This window comes from Ranitomeya variabilis, chromosome 1 (genome assembly GCF_051348905.1).
Source record: "Ranitomeya variabilis isolate aRanVar5 chromosome 1, aRanVar5.hap1, whole genome shotgun sequence".
NCBI classification, from domain to species: Eukaryota; Metazoa; Chordata; class Amphibia; order Anura; family Dendrobatidae; genus Ranitomeya; species Ranitomeya variabilis.
In genome coordinates, this window is record NC_135232.1 from 599185259 (window position 1) to 599191258 (window position 6000).

A 6000-nucleotide genomic window follows, 5' to 3' on the forward strand; every position below is an offset into this window, starting at 1 on the left:
AAAAGTGAGATAGTAATTCTCACACAGTTTATATTGTGCTGTACTGCTAGTGTGTCGTATATCAGGCAGCCACTTTCTGCCACGTTCATAGTGTTGTGTTATACCACTGGGCCAGAGTTGTGGTTCAGTGTCTCCCCCCAAAAGTGAGATAGTAATTCTCACACAGTTTATATTCTGCAGTACTGCTAGTGTGTCGTATATCAGGCAGCCACTTTCTGCCCCGTTCATATTGTTGTGTTATACCACTGGGCCAGAGTTGTGGTTCAGTGTCTCCCCTGTTATGGCTGGACCTGGTGGTTAGGAGCACCGGGAATGACCTGATAGTCAAAACTGCAAAATAGAGCGAGCTCTAGGAAGTGGGAGCTCTGCTGACCGCAGCCCTAATCTATTATCACACACACTAGAATTAGCCGTGGATCGTACCTGACTCTGCCTAGACGACTCTTCACAGCCTGAGAGGTAACTACTCTTAAAGAGAAATATAGCCTCACCTTGCCTCAGAGAAATTCCCCAAAGGAAAAGAGCAGCCCCCCACATATATTGACTGTGAGTTAAGAGGAAGGCACAAACACAGGAATGAGACAGGTTTCAGCAAAGGAGGCCTGACTTACTAAATAGATAGAAGATAGATAAAGGGATCTTTGCGGTCAGCACAAAAAATTACAAAAAGCCACGCAGAGTGAGCAAGAAACCCCCCGCGCCGAGTCACGGCGCGGTAGGTGCCACTCTGCAACCCAGAGCTTCCAGCTAGCGAGACAATATCATGATAGCCAGCTGGACAAAACTTAGCAGGTACTCAGAAATATATTCAGCACACATCCAAGTGAGATCTGAACCAGTACAGATACATTGACAACTGGCATCAGGTAACGATCTGAGCAGAGTTAAATAGAGGAACCAGCCCAGTCTTAAACGATGCAGCTTAGGAAGCCACCTCCAGACCAGCAGCTCCACTTTCAGCCACCAGAGGGAACCCACGGACAGAACTCACAGAAATACCATTCCTGACCACAGGAGGGAGCTCGAGAACAGAGTTCACAACAGTACCCCCCCCTTGAGGAGGGGTCACCGAACCCTCACCAGAACCCCCCGGCCGATTAGGACGAGCCAAATGAAAGGCACGAACCAAATCGGCAGCATGGACATTGGAGGCAAGAACCCAGGAATTATCTTCCTGGCCATAGCCCTTCCATTTGACCAGATACTGAAGTTTCCGTCTCGAGATACGAGAATCCAAAATCTTCTCCACCACATACTCTAATTCTCCCTCGACCAACACCGGAGCAGGAGGGTCAATGGAAGGAACCATAGGCGCCACATATCTCTGCAACAACGACCTATGGAACACATTATGGATGGCAAAAGAAGCTGGAAGGTCCAAACGAAATGACACAGGATTGAGGATTTCAGAAATCTTATAAGGCCCAATAAAACGAGGTTTAAACTTAGGAGAAGAAACCTTCATAGGAACATAACGAGATGACAGCCAAACCAGATCCCCAACACGAAGTCGAGGACCAACACGGCGACGGCGGTTAGCGAAACGTTGAGCCTTCTCCTGTGACAATGTCAAATTGTTCACTACATGAGTCCAAATTTGCTGCAACCTGTCCACCACAGAATCCACACCAGGACAGTCCGAAGGCTCAACCTGCCCTGAAGAGAAACGAGGATGGAAACCAGAATTACAATAAAAAGGTGAAACCAAAGTAGCCGAACTGGCCCGATTATTAAGGGCGAACTCAGCCAATGGCAAGAAGGTCACCCAATCATCCTGATCAGCAGAAACAAAGCATCTCAGATAGGTCTCCAAAGTCTGATTGGTTCGCTCAGTTTGGCCATTTGTCTGAGGATGGAAAGCAGAAGAAAAAGACAAATCAATGCCCATCTTAGCACAAAAGGACCGCCAAAACCTCGAAACAAACTGGGAACCTCTGTCCGACACAATGTTCTCCGGAATGCCATGCAAACGAACCACATGCTGGAAAAACAACGGAACCAAATCAGAGGATGAAGGCAACTTAGGCAAGGGTACCAAATGGACCATCTTAGAGAAGCGATCACAAACCACCCAGATGACCGACATCCTTTGAGAGACAGGGAGATCTGAAATAAAATCCATGGAAACATGCGTCCAGGGCCTCTTCGGGACCCGCAAGGGCAAAAGTAACCCACTGGCACGAGAACAGCAGGGCTTCGCCCGAGCACAAGTCCCACAGGACTGCACAAAAGCACGCACATCCCGGGACAAGGAAGGCCCCCAAAAGGACCTAGCCACCAAATCTCTAGTACCAAAAATTCCAGGATGACCAGCCAACACCGAACAATGAACCTCCGAGATAACCCTACTAGTCCATCTATCAGGGACAAACAGTCTCTCTGCAGGACAGCGGTCAGGTCTATCCGCCTGAAACTCCTGCAGAACCCACCGCAAATCAGGGGAGATGGCAGACAAAATCACCCCCTCTTTGAGAATACCAGCCGGCTCAGAAACTCCCGGAGAATCAGGCACAAAACTCCTTGAAAGGGCATCAGCCTTCACATTCTTAGAATCCGGAAGGTATGAAACCACGAAATCGAAACGGGAGAAAAACAGTGACCATCGAGCCTGTCTAGGGTTCAACCGCTTGGCAGACTCGAGATAAGTCAAATTCTTATGATCCGTCAAGACCACCACGCAATGCTTGGCGCCCTCAAGCCAATGTCGCCACTCCTCGAATGCCCACTTCATGGCCAACAACTCCCGATTGCCAACATCATAATTACGCTCAGCAGGCGAAAACTTTCTAGAAAAAAAAGCACATGGCTTCATCACAGAGCCATCAGAACTTCTCTGAGACAAAACAGCCCCTGCTCCAATCTCAGAAGCATCAACCTCGACCTGAAAAGGGAGCGAAACATCTGGCTGACACAACACAGGAGCCAAAGAAAAACGACGTTTCAGCTCCTGAAACGCCTCAACGGCCGCAGAGGACCAATTCACCACATCCGCACCTTTCTTGGTCAAATCAGTCAGTGGTTTGACAACACTAGAAAAATTAGCGATAAAGCGACGGTAAAAATTCGCAAAGCCCAGGAATTTCTGAAGGCTCTTTACAGATGTAGGCTGAGTCCAATCATAAATGGCCTGGACTTTAACTGGATCCATCTCGATAGTAGAAGGGGAAAAAATGAAGCCCAAAAAGGAGACCTTCTGAACTCCGAAGAGACACTTAGACCCCTTCACAAACAAGGAATTAGCACGAAGGACTTGGAACACCATTCTGACCTGCTTCACATGAGACTCCCAATCATCCGAAAAGACCAAAATATCATCCAAATATACTATCATGAATCCATCCAGATACTTTCGGAAGATGTCATGCATAAAGGACTGGAATACAGATGGCACATTAGAAAGCCCGAATGGCATCACCAGATACTCAAAATGGCCCTCGGGCGTATTAAATGCGGTTTTCCATTCATCGCCCCGCTTAATACGCACAAGATTATATGCTCCTTGAAGATCTATCTTGGTAAACCAACTAGCCCCCTTAATCCGAGCAAACAAGTCAGACAATAGAGGCAAAGGGTACTGAAATTTGACCGTGATTTTATTAAGAAGGCGGTAATCTATACAAGGTCTCAGAGAACCATCCTTCTTGGCCACGAAAAAGAACCCTGCTCCCAACGGTGATGACGACGGGCGAATATGCCCCTTCTCCAAGGACTCCTTTATATAGCTCCACATAGCGGCGTGTTCTGGCACAGATAAATTGAAAAGTCAGCCTTTAGGAAACTTACTACCAGGAATCAAATTATTAGCACAATCACAATCCCTATGAGGAGGCAGGGCACTGGGCTTGGGCTCATCAAATACATCCTGGTAATCCGACAAAAACTCAGGTACTTCAGAAGGAGTGGAAGAAGAAATTGACAATGCTGGAACATCACCATGGGCCCCTTGACAACCCCAACTGGACACAGACATAGATTTCCAGTCCAATACTGGATTATGGACCTGTAGCCATGGCAAACCAAACACGACCACATCATGCAAATTATGCAACACCAAAAAGCGAATATCTTCCCGATGTGCAGGAGCCATGCACATGGACAACTGGGTCCAGTACTGAGGCTTATTCTTGGCCAAAGGCGTAGCATCAATTCCCCTTAATGGAATAGGATGCTGCAAGGGCTCCAAGAAAAAACCACAGCGCCTGGCATACTCTAAGTCCATCAAATTCAGGGCTGCGCCTGAATCCACAAACGCCATAACAGAGTAGGATGACAAAGAGCAAATCAAAGTAACGGACAAAAGAAATTTAGGCTGTATAGTACCAATGGTGACAGACCTAGCGGACCGCTTAGTGCGCTTAGGACAATCAGAGATAGCATGAGTGGAGTCACCACAGTAAAAACACAGCCCATTCTGACGTCTGTGCTCTTGCCGTTCAGTTCTGGTCAAAGTCCTATCACATTGCATAGGCTCAGGCCTCTGCTCAGAGGACACCGCCATATGGTGCACAACTTTCCACTCCCGCAAACACCGATCGATCTGAATAGCCAAGGACATTGATTCATTCACACCAGCAGGCGTGGGGAACCCCACCATAACATCCTTAAGGCCCTCAGAAAGACCCTTTCTGAAAATCGCTGCCAGAGCACACTTATTCCATTGAGTAAGCACAGAGCACTTTCTAAACTTCTGACAATACATTTCAGCATCATCCTGACCCTTACATAGAGCCAGCAAGATTTTCTCTGCCTGATCCACAGAATTTGGTTCGTCATAGAGCAATCCAAGTGCCAGAAAAAACGCATCTACGTTAAGCAATGCAGGATCTCCTGGCGCAAGGGAGAATGCCCAGTCTTGAGGGTCACCACGCAACAAGGAAATAATGATTTTTACTTGCTGACTAGGGTCACCAGAGGAGCAAGGTTTCAGGGCAAGAAACAGTTTACAATTATTCTTGAAATTCAGAAACTTTGATCTATCCCCAGAAAACAAATCAGGAATTGGGATTCTAGGCTCTAACATAGGATTCTGAACTATATAATCCTGAATGCCTTGTACCCTTGCAGTGAGATTATCCACACAAGAGGACAGACCTTGAATGTCCATATCTACACCTGAGTCCTGAACCACCCAGAGGTTTAGGGGAAAAAAAGACTAAACACACTGCAGAGAAAAAAAAATGGTCTCAGAACTTCTCTTATCCCTCTATTGAGATGCATTAACCATTTTGGCCAGTTGTACTGTTATGGCTGGACCTGGTGGTTAGGAGCACCGGGAATGACCTGATAGTCAAAACTGCAAAATAGAGCGAGCTCTGGGAAGTGGGAGCTCTGCTGACCGCAGCCCTAATCTATTATCACACACACTAGAATTAGCCGTGGATCGTACCTGACTCTGCCTAGACGACTCTTCACAGCCTGAGAGGTAACTACTCCTAAAGAGAAATATAGCCTCACCTTGCCTCAGAGAAATTCCCCAAAGGAAAAGAGCAGCCCCCCACATATATTGACTGTGAGTTAAGAGGAAGGCACAAACACAGGAATGAGACAGGTTTCAGCAAAGGAGGCCCGACTTACTAAATAGACAGAAGATAGATAAAGGGATCTTTGCGGTCAGCACAAAAAACTACAAAAAGCCACGCAGAGTGAGCAAGAAACCCCCCGCGCCGACTCATGGCGCGGTAGGTGCCACTCTGCAACCCAGAGCTTCCAGCTAGCGAGACAATATCATGATAGCCAGCTGGACAAAACTTAGCAGGTACTCAGAAATATATTCAGCACACAAATGAACAACAAATGAGCTTAACAGGGACTTAGCTTCTGCTGAAGTAGACAGGTCATCAGGAGATCCAAGTGAGATCTGAACCAGTACAGATACATTGACAACTGGCATCAGGTAACGATCTGAGCAGAGTTAAATAGAGGAACCAGCCCAGTCTTAAACGATGCAGCTGAGGAAGCCACCTCCAGACCAGCAGCTCCACTTTCAGCCACCAGAGGGAA